The sequence below is a fragment of the Camelus dromedarius genome, chromosome 12, assembly GCF_036321535.1.
Source record: "Camelus dromedarius isolate mCamDro1 chromosome 12, mCamDro1.pat, whole genome shotgun sequence".
Taxonomy (NCBI): domain Eukaryota; kingdom Metazoa; phylum Chordata; class Mammalia; order Artiodactyla; family Camelidae; genus Camelus; species Camelus dromedarius.
In genome coordinates this window covers 4,791,639-4,808,679 of record NC_087447.1, presented here as the reverse complement: position 1 = coordinate 4,808,679, position 17,041 = coordinate 4,791,639, and the positions used below count along the sequence as shown (strand labels likewise).

The following is a 17,041-nucleotide window of genomic DNA, read 5'->3' as shown; positions in this document are numbered from 1 at the left end:
CAAATTACTTCAAAGCACTCCCAGAAATGTATACCTGGCGATGCCTTTAATGATAACGAACATAAATACAAAATATTTATTTTTATTTGACCTCCGGTATCTTTCATGTTACAGAATTTTGTGTGAATTCACAGTGCAGGAAAATGTGTGAGCAGCAGGCTTAGGGAAAAAGGTGAAAACAACTGATCCACATTAGGGATACTTTTACAATTGTTCTCTAACATATATTTTTCTCCTGGCTCCTTCACTATTTAAATTCAATTAGTATTCAACTTTTATCGTGCTTTTCTTTTGATTCTTACAGGCCTCACTAAAACCAGAAAAATGCTGCTGCTCAAATAATAGGAAAGGGCAAGTAAAACTATACATACATCAGTTATAAGCTAATTTTTCAATTAATACATTATATCAAATTAAACAGAAGACCTCTTACTGATGATCAATTATCTTATATTTAAACTCAGAGGAAACAGCACGGAACTCAAGAGCAGTATACTTCTGAAGCATAAAGGCAAAGAAAGCTTGAGAAAAAGGCCGTGCCCATGCGCACTTTCTCTGCTGCCTAGAACATGACGACTCTTTCTGTCTACGTGATTCCTTCGTGTTCCAGGAAGTCTTCCTTGCTCCTACTTACAAATCCAGGTAGACATTCCTACTAAAAAACTGGGTGAAGGCACTTATGCCACCATATAGTGATGGCCTGTCTGCCTTCTTAACTGACTGAGAGTTCCTGAGGTCAAGAGTTTATTTTTCTTTTCTCTAGCACAGCACAAAGTAGATCAAAGGCATTCAATTGAAGAAAGAATAAACAAATTAGGTTGTGGTCTTAACCACCTAACAGAAACTGCCACTTATGTATTTTTTACAACTATAAATTATACTTTGATCTCTTCAAATTCTCTCCCTTTTCAAGATGCCTGTGCTGTTACAGGCGGCAGGGGCAGCTCTGGCGCAGGCAACAGACATGGTGGGAATCACAGCCACCACCGCCAGCAAACTTCCCTCCCACCTGCCATATGCTTTCTGTTTCACCCCTTAACTCTGCACCTCTAGAGAAAGAGAACAAGAAAGTGGTAAAGTGCTTTGGGTCCTTTAGGAAATCCATCTCAAGAATGCCCATATATAACACACAACTCACAGAAAATGATCAAAGAAAATGTGTTTTTAAGACTCTTAGGAGTCCTAATATTCCTCAATGATAAGACATAAAATGTAACTACATGGAATAGAAAAGAGCAATATGGCTTTGGATAGAATTAAGAGACAAAAGAAAGAGCAAGTCATCTCTGCACAGAGAATCCTTAAGTCCCAACCAAGCTTCCCACTCAGAGATAAAAAGCAGAAAACCTGGGATGAAGCCCAGCAACCTGTTTTAATAAGCCCTCCAGGTGATTCTGATGCAAGCCCCAGTGTCAGAACCATTGTTGTAAGTTACTTGCCCTAAAGATGACCAAATGAATAAGTGTAAGAATGATCATTCATTTGATCACCTATTAGGGCAAAGAACAGATGTCAAAATTCTAGGGAAAATTACAGACTAAAACTTTTTAATTTGAGGAAATTATACCTATCAACCTATTTTTTTCTGAGAATTAGGAAAAGTTCACCAGTAAACACTTTAGCAGTACACTTCAGCTCAATTCATGGAACACAGACTGAGATCCACTCTTATACATAATTTCAATTAAATGTGGGTTAATGACCCATATTGGAACAAATTCATAACCACGGGTCTCAGATATATTGCAGTTAGTGATATTATTTTGTTTGTACTTAAGGTACCTTAGTGCAATAAGCACCCTGTCAATCACAGACTGGCTGAATTTCACTTGCATGAACACACTAGCAGAGGCTCCAATACTCCCCACTTGTCCAGATAACAGCAGCTATCATTAAGGCAAAAGACTTAAGCTCACAAATTAATATTTTGCAGAAGCAGTTCTAATAAAGCTATCAGAAATTTGGGGGCTGTTTATAAATTTTTAGCTCAAAATCAATATAAACTGCTAATTATCAGGTCATCATTTGTTCTACCTTCTTAAGTGCAGAATCTGTCTTGTTAGCATGATCATTCCCATAAGACTATGAGCTGGAAGAATATTTACATATTAAAGGTGGAGATGGAATTTCAAAACCTAACCAAAGTGGATATTTAGTAGGCTGTGGAGAAATAGGAGTTGAAGACATTGGATGACTCCCACAGAGGTCCTCCTCCCAACTGAGCTCAGTGCAGTCTCTCTAGCCTGGAACCCAGCTGGCTCACATGGACATACACCATGGTTTGGCTTGGCTGACAGTATCAGAGCTAACTGGCCACTGACTATATTTAGAGGTTAAAATTACCTCAAATTTATCCCAAAATTGGTAGAAAAAAATTTCAAGAAAGATGTGCTGGCTACTCCTTAAATGGCATGGTAACTACAAATCTGTCTCTTTTCTTATTTCCCAGTATAAAAATACGAAAATCATTAGACAATTGCTATATTCCAGACACTCTTCCAGGCACTGAGGATACAGCAAAGAACAAAGTTTCTGCCCTCATGTGTGCTTATATTCTAGTGAAGAGCTCTGGGGGAAAAACCAAATTAAATAAATGCCAGCACCCTGGAGAAAATAAAGCAGTTTCTAGTGGCAGGGAGTGTTTCAGGTGGAGGAGGGGGGCATGATGGGGAAAAGCCAGGCAGCACTGGGGACAGTGCACCAGGCAAAGGGCCACAGCTGAGGGAGAGGAGCAGGCGGTGTGTCTGAGGACCAGTACAGAGCCCCATGTGGCTGGAGCAGAGTAAGGGGGTAAGAGGGGCCAGAGAGGCTGCTAGAAGAAACAACATTAATAGAGGGCCTCCAAGCCCCTGCTGACTCTCAGTGAGATGGAAAGCTCAGGAGTGACAGATTCAAGTTATACAACGTTAAAGATCCAGCCAGCTGCTTGCTATGTGAGGAGAGTTCACAAGTGAATGCTTTTTTGAAAAAGCAGTCCTAGTAAAGCGACTAACAATTTGGGGGGGATGAGAGAAAAAGCACAGGTAAGAGATCATGGCAGGGGGTGGGTAGGTGTGTAACAGCTAGGTGGTAGAGCATGTGCTTAGCATGCACGAGGTCCTGGGTTCAACCCCCAGTACCTCCATTAAAAAAAAAGAGACCACAGCAATAAGAGGAGAGATGCTGGGGGCCTGCAGCAGCAGAGGTGGGCAGAAGTGGTTGGTTTGGGGATCCTTTCCAAAGGTTTTGCTGATAGACGGGATTTGCTAACAGACTGTGTGAAAGGAAGAGGACTCAAATATGCTTCCAAATGGAAAATGGAATTTTTGTTTAGTTATGCAGGAGACAAAGACTACAGGAAGGTCAGGTTTTGGCAGAAATCCTGGTGCAGGAGTTTGGTTTTGCTCATGTCTGAGGTGCCCATTAGAGACCAAGCAGAGATGTTCAGGTGCTGGATACAAGGGCCTGGGGCATAAGTCCAGGCTGGATACATAAATCTGGAGTCAGGGTACTAACTCCATGGATTTCAAGCCATGGGACAAGATGAAGTTACCTAGGGAGTGAGTATAGCTGAAGGAAATCTAAGGATTGAAGGGACACCCAAATATTTAGAGATCAAGATGAGGGAACAGCAGCTAAGGATACTGAAAGGAGCAACTAGTGAGGAAGGAGGCGAAGCAAGAGCAAATCAGGGACGAGCGCTTCAGGAAGAAGTGACAAAAAGAAAAAAAGGATAAACAGAGGTCCTACTATACAGCACAGAGAACTATATGCAATACCTTGTAATAGCTTATAATGAAAAAGAATATGAAAAGGAATGTATATATTAAAATGAATCACTATGCTACACCAGAAATTAACACAACACTGTAAACCAACTATACTTAAATTAAAAAAAAAAAAAAAAAAAAAAAAGAGGAAGGCGTGACCAACCTGGGCACCGGCTACAGTCCTCATAAGGCCAACCTGTGAGAGTCAAAACTCAGGGACAGAAGAGCCAACGTCAATCTGCAAGCCTCCCTCAGAAACAACAGAGAACTTCAGAAATGGACATAATGTCTCTAAACGTGGGTTTGGGGAGAAGAGAATTAGATGGCAGAAGGGACTATAAGAATAACAAATAAATAGTACTAAATTCTTGTCATTTGTTTCTATAGAAAAGAGTCGAAATTTCATGTTTCAGAAAAGATATATGAAAAATTAAATTCAGAGGGCGGGAGACGGTGGGAACAAGTTAATTTGAGAACAGTGTGCCTAGAGAGAGTTTATAGGAATCTTTGTTTTAAAAAAAAGGCTTCATACAGATTAATCAGTTCTCTGGACTAGAGTAATAAAGATCACCTGAGTATGGTGACGGACGGAATTCCTGAGGGCTCTGTGTAAGGCTTTGCTCCCTCTAGTTTTATGAGTGTTCACAAAATGAGGCAACCAGGCTCTGAGGAAATGCAGCTGTGACTATGCTCCGAGATGGGAGCCCCGCCCCACCCGCACCCCGCAGTTTACCTGACACTGAAATCAACAGGAAAGGTTTCACTGGACCAACAAGTGGGGAAGGAAGCATGTACTTCAGTTTCTAGTATCAAAGGTAAATAAAAGCATGCATAATTTATGATAATACTGACACAACTGCCAAAATAAGAGTTGCACTTAAAGAGGAAAGTATTTGAAGAATTCTTCAGAGTTGTATTTAAAGAGGAAACTTCTAATCACATTTTAATACCTAAGGTAAAGCACACACACCCCACTATACATTCCAAATCACCAACAGCAATGGCTATCTTTGGGGGAATGGGATTAACATCATAAACAGTCCTTTTCCAAAATGTTTACAGTGAACCTATTTATTTATCATTGGAAAACAAAAACCTTCCATACTTGAAAAATTTTCTAAAGAAAGCACAGAGTTGTGTCATAGAAAAGGTGATTGGTTTATGTAAAGTGCCCATTCTATTCCCAGTGATGGACCCTCAACAAGTGTCAACACCCTTCCAGCCTCTCACTGTCCCTTTATGGGCACACATGTGGATCATAAACTGCCTAGCGGCTTTTGAGTTCAGCTGCTTATTTGAGAACTTTGGTTTCAATCCTTTTTTACTTGAAGCTTTTGTAGGAGTTTTTGTTGAATACCCTAAACCAAACCAGGATTTTAAAAAATCTGTCATAAAAATGAAAATATTGATTCTGAAAGACTATCAAGAATTTTAACATAATTCCTGTGATATTACCAAGAAGTTTCTAATCAGTTCATAAATTGAACTTGTCCACAGATAGTTTATCTCAGAGAAATTATCCAGTGGCAAGGAAACAATCCCCAAGTGGTTGAAAAGGAAAAGGTTAACACATTTTAAAAAAGCAAGCTCTAGCTTGCTAGACAACTTTTGAAAATCTTCATGGAGAAAAAGCAGAACAAACATTTTTCAAGTGATTCAGCTACAGTTGCTAATAAAACAATTCAACACACCAAACGGTTAACTATCTTCTCTGGAGAAAGAGATTACAAGCAATGTTTACACCATTACATGATAATAGTCTTTGAAAGGTTCAGCTTTTCAAAATGAGCATATATTACTTTTGTAATTAAGATACTTCAAAGATATATAGAAAAAAAGAAAACAAAACATTTCACAAAAACCCTGACTCATCCATACGTACGTAAGTTAAAGTCAACTTCTAAACCTAAGCATAGCAATTCACAAATCAGACTTCTAAGGTGATGGGAAGTGAAAAACGTCACTGAAAACTTCCACAAGTTCTCTATACCTTTAGTGGTGGACTCTGTGATACTCAAGTGTCACAATTTCAGACTCCCAGGAGCTTTATATTTTAAATAAGCGCAAGGAAGACAAACACAAATAGAAAGCATAGAAATGGGAGAAAGTACTGTCCAAAGAGGAAACAGCAAACACACACATCCCAAAAGGACAAAAGAGCCCGGGGCAGACCAGCAGTGAGACTACTGGGACTGCTGTCAGTTCCAACACCCCACTAATTAAGTGAAAAACCAATCTCCCATTCTAGGGCCTCATATGTGCAGCCTATCTCACATGTGAAAAGTACATGCAATAGCAAAAATGTAAGTATTTTGGAACTATTAAGAACTTCGATTACCAGAATTTACCTCACCATGCCAGGCTCTGCATGATCCAGCCCTGCCTGTGTCCCCCCTTGCTCCAGCTAACACCCAGACACAGCCTAGCTTACATCCCTCCAGTGTGCTTGGCATCTTCCCACTACTGGGCCTTTGCACTTAGAATACTGCCAATCTGCCCACCAGTCCCCTACCTTCCAGTCCTCCATTCTGTAGACTGCCTTGACATATGCTTTACTGTTTCTTCTTCATGGTGCTTATTACAACTGCGTTCACTTCTTCATGTAATTACTTGATGGCTCTTGCCCTCCCCACTGCAGAATCAACTAACTAAGGTGCACTTTCATATCACGGGAACCTAGCACGAAGTCGAACATACTACAGGTCCATTCACATCACATCCCCCTTTCTAGTCTCAAATCTAACTGCTACATATAAGCCCAAGTGGTTATTAGTTCTTCCATTCAAACCTAAAATTACAAAAGGACTCTAAAATATACATACCAAAGAATTTCATGTCAGTCTTTATCAATGGCTATTCCAAATTCATCTGCAACCAATATACACCCAAGGTTCCGTGGAACCTACAGTGATAATCACACAATCAGGCCAAATGAAGAAGCCGGCAAAGCTATCGGGAGCACCTGTAATACTCTTAACAGTCTGACAGGGTAACTGCTTAGTTGCCAATTTGTTAGAAAATTACCATGAATTTATGATACACCTGTAACCTTAAACATGGCTCCTATAAATACTGTCAGAAATAAATCTCTTTTGAGAATTTAGATGACCTATCAGAGCTAGTGCTATGAAAGAAAAGTCTTGGGGTTTTTTGTTTGTCTGGATTCACCATTAAGCCTTTACCCAAGGCAGAACTATTGCTTTAAGACTGACGTTGTCTTGCAAGTTCAATGATAATCTGTTATATAGCACCAAACTCCAGAGCAAAGAATAGGTATTTACACTTGTAAAATAATTACTAATGACATGCTCTTACTAAAAGTATCATTTCTGCTTTCCTTTTCCAGCGTTTGCAGAGTCAAACTCCTGCATTTTGCTTCAGCTAATTTAACAGTTTTTTCAAGCAGCATCAGGTGGCAAAGCTACTAGCAAGAGATTGGAGCCTGATGCAAGCAGTTTCCTGCCAATCGTAACAATGTTCCACTCAATCCCTTTCAGGATAAAATGATGGGAGACACAGCATCACTAATCATGCTAAACTGGCTGCGGTAACTTCTCTAAAGGAGGCTGTGGGAGGCTGCAAAATGGCCCCCAAAGATAGTAGGTCTTCATCTGGAACCTGTGAATGTTAGTTTATAAGGAAAAAGGTCTTTGGAGATGCGGTTAAATTATGGATTTTGAGATGAAAGAGATTATCCAGGTGGGCCCTGTCATTAAAGTGTCCTTTTAAAAGAGGGAGATTTGACACCATACACACTTGAGAAGGAGAGAAAAAGACTGTAGTGATGCGGCCACAAGCAAAGGAATGTCACAGTCACCAGAAGCTGGAAAAGGCAAAGAGATTTTTCTCCTACAGCCTCCAGAGGGAGCCCGCCCATACCTTGACTTCGGCCTGGTGAAACTCTTGTTGAGTTTCTGTTTCTTCTGGCCTCTAGAACTGTGATAAAATACACATCTGTTGTCTTAACCCACCAAGTTTGTGATGACTTTTACGGTACTCACAGGAAACTAACACAGAGACCATGAAAAGTAAACCAAGTGACATTGCTTTCTAGATTGACTCCAGAAATACATAAAATTCCAACGTGTCACAGGAAAAAAGATTTTAAGCTGTTTCACATACACTTTTAAAGTCATCCCCTCTTCATCTGCATGTAGGAAACACGGCTGCATAGAGAGCTATAAGGATTTTGAAGATAAAGCTGGAGTCTCAGTTACATACCTAATTACTCATACACTGAGCTTAAGCCCAGTTAACCAAGGCCTTCTTTAGAATTACTACATTGAACATTTTTATATAAAAATTTACAATAAAAGATGAAAAATTTTCACTTAGCAGACCATTTTAAACAGCAGAATATCCACCACTTCTCAGTCTACGATCAGATGTTTACAACACTTACACTTATTCAGCCCCTGATCTTCAGTTGGGCATGTAATGCTCCCCACTGCATAAAATACTGCTTTATAGTTCTTTATTTATGTACACCATATGTATGCCAATATATATCACAACAAAGGGTTTTATATAAGAATTGTGTCTCCAATCGTCTCAGTAGGTATTTCTAAATAAAGGCTTTAACTGATGAGAGAAATTCTGCCTCCCAGTCCCCCCAAAAAACATGCTTCCCCATCTCTCCGTACGTGACCCATCTGCTTACCTAGCAGTGCCTATAAATTAAAATCAAGAATGCTTCCTGTTACCATTTTCTCTGAGACCCAAACAGCATCTTACTTTTCTATAAACAGATGCCACCTAGTGTCAAGGGTCTGTAAGTTCAGCCCACGGTTCCTCAGAAGCTGTGAGGTAAGTTAGAACAAAGAAACATCAATTCTTACTGGGCAAAAAGACAAGTGTGAGAAAAAACTTTCAAAAGGTGATTCTTGGGCTGGGTCTTAGGCAGCCCAGCCTGGGTCTGCCAGGTGATAAACTGCAGGGGGCAGCGCACACCGTAGTTCGGGGTGAGGCACGGGATAGTCAGTGTTCTGGTGCCACTCTGGCTCCATTCACTGCTCTCCAGCAGCGTGACTGTGGACAAGTCATTTAACCCCGCTAATGCCTCATGAGTAAAATGAAAAAAGGTTCAGCACAAAGATAAATGAGCAGAAACTGCTAATACAATAAAGGTCTCCGAGTACCTCCTCTTTTCATGTAGCTTAGGCGGAAACAAAGGCCAGACATGTTGATGCATTACTCGCAAAACTTTATAAACAATCAAGTAGAAGTTTCCCCTCATTCCTCATCCTACCCATAACTTCCCCAAGAAAAAAATCCCATCACCTCTTCCATTACAAGAGTACAATTTTTCAAGAGAATAAAAAAGGACCAGGGGTGCTAATTAATGCTACAGAGTTGAGATCAGCTTGGCTTTTCCTACTGCTCCTGAAGAAAAGGATGTGACTTCTGGCAACAATATATAATTAACAACCATAGCAAACTACACCTCACATGTCAATACTCAGAGGGACTACAGATTTTGTTACAGTGGAATATACTTTGTTGGGTATCTCATAAAACATTCTTTTTTCTTATTGTAACTCCATTTTTAAGAACAATAATAGCCCCTCCATTCATTTAGCGCTTCCTATATTCACTTTATCATCTAATTCTCATGCCCTGTAAAGTAGGCACTTTCCCGCCTACTTATACAGATGAAAGATTGGAAAATTTGCTCAACTGTACTCTAAAAAGGATTCCACTAATGGAAAAGCATGCGATTCGAGGCAGAGAGACTGGTTAGAAAATAAAATTTGACAAACAGTAGCAGCAGATGAGAAGAGAGAGGAAAAGTGTGATATTTCAAATACAAGCTTGGCAAGACTTAGTAACAAATCAGATACAGGTGAGAGACAGGAAGGACTTCAAGATGAGCCAGAAATCTCTAGTTGGGACAGAAGTTTCAGTTGTGGAGACTAGAAGATTGCCACTAACTGAGTCAGAGACTACAGAAGGAACACGTTTGCAGGAAAGATGACAGGAGTTTGGTGTGCTACATCTGAGGAGAGCAGCACTACCCAGGGGAAGCTGTCCTAAGACTTTAAACTCAGGAGAGAAGTGGGGACTGTGAAGAGAGAAACATGAACAGAGGTCTTCAGAGTTCACCAAGCATTTCAACAGTATCTTAATTCAAAGAATCACAGAACTGTGGCACAAAAAGTCTCAGATTAAAAGAAACAGGCTCAGGGAGACGTATTACTTGCCAACAGTAATTCACTTCTTCTGACAAGATCATATGCAACCGATAAATGAAACTAAAAAACTTTTTTTGAGCTTTATCATGGGCAGTTAAATGAAAAAAAAAGGGGGAGGCAGAAAGAAATAGGCAAGAGACACACTGGGCCTCTGAGAGACAGGTCTTGCAAAAGAGCACCCCAACTTACGTGTTGGGGATACATGCTGTTCAGTGCCTAGCAGTGTCCAACACTCAGCTAAATAAATGTCTGCTTGAGATGTGGGTGAAGAACTGAGTGCTGCAGGGGTGATATGCAGTCCTGGGCTTGACAGAGGGACACCTCTTAGGGCTAGTTTTCTGGGCACCATTTCACACTATTGCTCTTATTATGATCCAAGAACTGTGCTGATAACTTCACATAGACCATACCAGTCACCCACATCACAGTCCTTTAATGTATACAATTTATTAAAATATTCATTAACATATAGTGAAAAATTATACAACATATAACTTATATAATAAAAACATTAAATATATACAATAACATATACAATACTATTATTACCACTCCCCTTTTTACAAATGAGAGGAAGCCTTAGAGAATTAGAAAAAAAATTAGCCAAGGCCAGGGTGAAAGACTGTACATGCTCGACACCATACGAGAAAGCAATACAATCTTGACTCAAATAAATTTTAAAACATACTTTCTCCCATACTTGAAGAGTAAGACCCAAAATAGACAAAATAGACATGGTTCCTGATTTCAAGGAGCTCAGAGTATATAGTATGGGAAGAGAGACAACCCAGTAAGTATGAAACAGTAAATTCTGGTAAGAGCTACAGAGAAAATAAGATGTTAGGAGAGGGAATAATGAACAAACTTTCGATTGAATGATCAAGGAAAATAAATCAAAAGCATGAATATAGAAACAATCGCTTTTGGGGGGGGGCGGGTCAAAAACACTCCTGGCACCTATTTACATCCAACAAACAAATATTTTCTACGGCAACTGGCTTTGTCTAAATCCTCCTCTAAGTTAGGTCTGCTTTTCTTTCTTTTTTAAGGTGGAGGGTGAAGCCGGTTTCTTAGGGCCTCTCTAGCCCCAGGTTCTACTGACTCACTGGCTGAAGGATCAGGGCCCCTTTACTTCTCAGCTGGGTGGGATCCATCTTCCTAACAGTAGGTTGGTTTTCTCGCCAAAAATATACATCCCTACACGTCATGCAACATAAGGACTTCCCTGAAAACAAAGATACTCCTCAGAGATCATCCAACTGTATCAGATATTTCAACCCTGTTATAAAGATCAGACAGACAAAATGAATCTGCAGACCTAGAATCAACTCAATCAACATTTATCAAGAACCTGCTGGGGGCCACCGAGCACTGTTCGTGGTGCTGGAATATCGGTTGTGTCCAGGAACACTAGAGGGAGCATGAGAGCTTCAGCTTTCAGGGAAATCTGCACAGGGCTACTAAGGAGTGGAGGACCTTGAAAAACCAAAGGAACACATGAGAAAACCAGGTATCTGATGAACAGAGCAAAAGGGTACAGAACAGGAAGCAGAATGACCTTCACCAAAGGGATCTCTTGCCTAAGACCTGAGAGGCAATCATAGTGCCATCAGAGGCCTGCTGACCCGGTGTTCCTATAAAGATGTGCAAGTTAGAGTACAGGTGTTTGATTCACCCTAACACACATGACTGAGGATTCACCGGCTTGGCAATCCTATGAGGCAGGTGAGACAGGTATTGTCACTACAAATGAGACGGCTAAAGCTCAGAAATGAAGTTGCCTTCCTGAAGTCAAACTGCTTCAAGTAGCAACGCTGGGCCTAAATCTAGCGTTAAGATCAAAGTCTGGGGTTTACTCCAATACTTGAGCCACATATGCATCACCCAGAAACAAAGAGGTTTATCACTAACTAGGGAATGCACCCCAGCTCTATTTACTCTTTCCTCTGTGTATGTACCTTTATAATACAGAAAATAAGACATCTTGCAAAAACACAACTGAAAAGCAAGGAGCCACAGTGACATAGGAACCACACAGACCTTAAGAATCAAGCTTTTGGGACCCCAGCCTCCAAATTCTAAAACCCAACTGATTGTAACCTACACGTCAATTTAAGAACATCTCAAGAAAAAAAAGAGGAGGCACAACTACACAGAATATACACAGGAACTACGTAAACCAGCTGGAGATGTCAAAATGCTTAAATTAGTTCTTAGAAGTGAGAAAATAGTGTGGCAATTAAGTGTAGAAGATAAAGTATAACTTGAATTGGAAGTAATCTCAGTGTTTAGTTATTTTACAGATGAAGAAACTGAGGCTTGGCCCCATTGATGTGTTACATAAGATGCAGCAGACGGAACACAGGTATTGATTCTTACTCCAACGATCCTTCACCCAGCCCCAGAATTACATGTGCATGCAACCATAATTATATACAACCCTGCTAGACTGTGCAGTGTTTGAGTCTGTCTCACACAGATACCAGCCAGCCCCAGCTCTGGCTGGCAGACGTGACAGCCAGAGGCAGTGAGTGACCAAAGTGGTCCAGTGTCCTAGGAACCCTTTAGCTGGATGGAAGGAAAGTCATGAAGCAAAACATAATTTAGAGCATCAATGACTGTGGAAATCAGTGACTTTTATTTCCTTTTGTCAGAATATTTCAGCATTAATGCAAATGTTTCTGGTTCCACCACCAACTATATAAAGATAATATGTCCACTTTAAGTTATTGGGACATGGGAATAAAAAGAAAATTTGTTTTTTTTTTTTAAGCTAGACATTAATGTGGATTTACAAAAATAAAGTGATGAGTGTCTCCCGTACAGATGAATTCTCTACACCACACCTTTAAAGTAGTTAAAATCCTCTAGTGCATGTAAAATGCAATGTGCATGACTAAAGTCTGGGGACATGTCTACTGAACAAAACCAGATACATCTGTAAGTGAAAACCTGACTAGGACCCAGTGACTGATAACACAGGGCCAGATACTGGTTAGGTAAGACCTCTTCTCTCAGCCAACACTTGAAATTTTCCAGGAAACACTAAATTATGGGGAAGAAAAGGGATTATAGTAAGCATTAAAGTGAAAAACAGACTTGTGGGTTGGGGGCAGAACACAGAGCGGACAGAATTTAAAGAAAGCTGTGAAGCTTCCTAAGCCCAGGGTCCTCCATTTGTTCACCAGGACTGTTCCTTGTACAGCTCACTCAATGGAGTTTAAGTCATTAAAACTGCAGAGTTCAATTCACACTTCACACTTGAGAGCTTCAAACAGAGTATGTTCTACGATTTCAAAGTTGACAGTTTATCCAAGAAAGAAAGTACTTTTCAAATCACTGTTCTAATGGTTAGAATTCCCTAATGCTTGCACTTTAAAGTGCATTGGCTAGTTTTCTCCTGTAATAAATTTAAACTTGTCCTTTTTATTACAATTAAAACCATTTCCTACACCAAAACATGTCAGTAAAATACATTTCTGGGTTTTGCTTGTTTGCTGTCTAACATAAAAAGTTAACCACAACAGACTAAAAAAAAAAAAAAAGTTATGTCTTACACATAAAACTTACTTCTACTGAATACAGCTGTGTCTGAGATACAACTGCCCGTGCTCTCTACCTGCATTTACTTAGTGTATCTATGGAACCAACAGTGTGTCATGTTGGAGCAAAGACACAAGGTCCCTGTCTTTAATACTGTGTGGAAAACTCAACAATTAGAATATTCTAGGGCTGACACAGCCCTGTAACTCTTGGCTATAAAGGAGGAGGATTCTGTGAGTGGAGAGAAAATAAAGCTCACGTATGGCAGGCCAGAATACAAAATAATGGAATTGACACATTTATCTGAAAGAATGTGTTCTCAGAAGCCATGGGAAGGGCATTCCTGTGGACAGGGAGCTGTTTAGATGCTACACAAACGACTATGCAACATAACCAGGCCCTACACTCATTTCCTATAAACCCACAAATTAATACTCATGTAAAGAGAAGTCAGAGTCAATCCAATATAAATGACCCAAGGGAAAATTTATAAACCAACATGCCCCACCACAAAATTCTAAGCTCAAAGACCCACAAACAACCTGCTACCATTTCCGTCACAGGCATATTCGCCACCCCCGAGCCCCCACCCCAATGCTGCCCACTGGGATTTCATTTAGGCACAGAGTTCAAAGCATGAGCACTTCAATGTGTACCAGAAGACAAATGAAAACACAGGCAAGAGATCACTTGGAAGTGACTTTGAGTCTGGTTTCAAAGTTTATGGGTAAAAAATTAGGCCTCTTGAAAAATAAGCATCCATATTATTCCTTTCACTCTCCAACTAAGTTGTTTTGTTAACGACAACAATTTTTTTAATAACAGATCAAACATGTTCTGAAAAACTAAATATAAATCATTAAGCTCCATAATTTACAGATTAATAAATTAACAGTTTTCATCAAATGTCTGCTGCGCACCTACACGGTCCTGCTCTGGGCAGAGGAGGTACATAATAATCCACAAACTCAGGAGAAAGCTGAGGGGGTGGGCAGGTAAACGACCAAATATAATACACGTAACCATTGCTCAGGGGACACAGAGGAAGTGTTCATTCTCCTGAATGGGTCAGCCCCTGCACTCGTGTGTGTAAGAGGTTCCACACATGCTGGGATTAAAGCGTTTGTGGACTTTAATCTTGGAACGGAGGGAGCCCCACAGAGACAGGGCCACACCTCTGGCTGAAGGCGCTAAACATTCGACTACAAAGTAAACTTGTATCCAACAACTTGTAACTCTTTAAGTTTTTCAGAAGGTACAAATTACCTGTGATAATCTCAGGCAAAAATGGTTTCACCCTCCTTTTTCAAAATATGTATGCTTTTACTACTACATCAAAAGTTAAGGCGTGTTCTTGGTATGAAAGACTGAAGAACCTTCAAGTTGGCAACTGCTTCCTCTGATGATCCCATAGCAGTCTTCAAGGCCCATAAAGCCATGTTTAATTATACTTTATATCAAAATAGTTTAAATTCTGAAGAAAAGAATCACAGCCAATCAATTCTTCTGCCTACTATTCTAAATAAAAATTTTCCCCCAGAGTGAATTTCATTTGGCAAGCTCTTAAAAATTAACTTCAACAAATACACGTTCACCTCCACAGCATTCTCAAAAGTTTCCCCCCACTCAATGGCTCGGAGGAAAAAGTTCCCAAACGGGGTCAAATGAACCCAAATAGGGAGGGAATTTCTCTGGGTCCAACGTGCTTCTATGCCATGCCAGCAAGTTGGGTCGAGCTGTCATCTTGGAAACTTGCATTCCCCCCTCTCATATAAATAGGAGTGACGCTCGTACATCATCTTTGGATGTGTGGAAGGAACCGAGTCACTCTGGGAGGACCAACGCGTTTTCTCGGGACCCGAGGCGCCGGCAGACTGAGGGGGAACGGGCTGAAGCGCAGAGGGGACGGGGACAAGGGAGGCAAGCCCGGGACAGACGCCGGAGCCGCGCTACAAGGAGGGGCGGAGTGGGGTGGAGGACCGGCCCGGGAGAAGATCTGAAAAGAGGCTCGAGCCCAAACAAAAACAACCCAAAGTTGAGCGCGGCAGAGGTAGCAGATTGGGCGAGACCGTTCACGGCTGCCCATTGGAGCAGAGGGAAAACAGAGTCCCCCAATCGCGAGCGGCAGGGCTGCTCCCCTCGTGCGGCCGCGGGCCGGGCCGGAGCTGCCCGGCGGCCGCTACCGCTCCCTTCCGGCGGCGGCGCCCACTGCAGGGCCGGCGCCCCGCGGCCGCCGCCGCCGCCGGCGCCGCTCCCCTCACCCGGCCGCCGCCCCCCCGCGGCCGCGGCCTGGGCCCCGGCCCCGGCCCGGCGCCCCCGCTCCCGCCGACCCGCCCCCAGCCCGCCGCCCGCCGCCCGCGCCCGCCGCCCCAGCTCCCCCCGCACGCCCGTGCCGGCGCCCGGCCCCGCTCACCGCCGGGCGCTGCCCGCTCCTCCTCGGGGCGCGTCGGGGCCCCGCTGGCCGGCCGCTGCGCTAGGGGGCCCGCGCTGCCCGGTGACACTTCCCCGTCCCCCAAGAAAATTAATCACCAAAAATAATTCCCCAGAAAAATGGAGAGTAAAATCCAAGATGGCGGCCCCTGCCGCAGCACCGCCCGCTCCATCCGCTGTCGGGAAATGAGTCCCAGCCGCGGCCGGAGCCCCCCGCCCCCACCGCTCCGCGCCACAGCGCCCCCGCGCCCCGGGCCTCACCTCCCTCTCGCGCGGACTCGGGGTCCCAAAGGTAGCCGCTGGCCTGCGGGCTCCGCGTCCTGGGTCCTGGCGCCCCGCGTGCCGCCTCCGGTGCCTGAGCGCCCTCACCTCATAGCCCCGGAGCCTCGCCGCCCGCGCCGCAGACGCGTCGCCGCCCCCGGTGAGCCGCTCGGACGCCGTCCGGGAACGGTGGAAGGACACGAAAAGGAGTGCCCTCGGCCGGGCGGAGGGACACCACGCTGGCTCGCGCCGCCCCGGTCTCCTCTGTTGCTTTTACGGGACTGGGGGTGTGGGGGAGGCGGAGAAACCCAAGGAAGAAATGAGTCCCCCGCCGGGTGCTCCGCGGCGGAGGAACAAAAAGCGAATTTTAAAAGAACGAGTGAGCTCGTTGCTTCGCTTGCCTTCGCTCGCGGCGGAGGGATCCTTGTTGAGCAGTCGGCAGAGATCCCTCCGCCCCTCGCTGCCCTTTAAATCGCGGCTGGAGGCGGCGTCGCTGTGCGCCCCTCGGGCGCCACCCTGGTTGGGGCTTATCGCGCACCCTGGGGCCCCGCGGGCTTGCTCTCCACCGTGGGTCTTTGAAACAACTGCACCCACCCAGAACAGCTCCCGAGTCGGGAACGGGGCAGCCGTGGGGAGTGGGCAGGCTCCTCGCCCGCTGCGCCTCCCAGTTGCGCCGAGGGGAGGCGGCTCCACGGAGGCGAGCCTCTTTGTTGTGGGAATGGGTGTCGTTGGAGGCAGATACACCCTTAAAGACCATGTGGGCAGCCTGAGCGTTCCACCGCCTAGTGTGGGAGGGAGGAGGGAGTGAGCGTGCATTAATTGGGCCACTGGCTTCCTGGTGTCAACTGGCCGTTTCTTGAGCACCTA

General features: G+C 43.4%; 1 protein-coding gene across 5 annotated transcripts in view; it reads right to left on the bottom strand.

Annotated features, from left to right (window-relative positions):
* The window catches only part of KMT5B (lysine methyltransferase 5B), a 50,711-nt gene extending 34,132 nt beyond the window's left edge, over nt 1-16,579 (bottom strand). For 2 of the 5 annotated variants that reach the window (XM_031448579.2, XM_031448580.2), the window contains exon 1: nt 16,175-16,579. The gene's annotated coding sequence lies outside the window, so the exon portion shown is untranslated. Of the gene's footprint in view, nt 1-14,749; nt 14,908-15,896; nt 16,070-16,174 lie in introns of those variants that run through there. The other 3 variants (XM_031448578.2, XM_031448576.2, XM_064492052.1) reach the window with 3 other exon arrangements.
* Between the last annotated feature and the right edge of the window lie 462 nt (nt 16,580-17,041).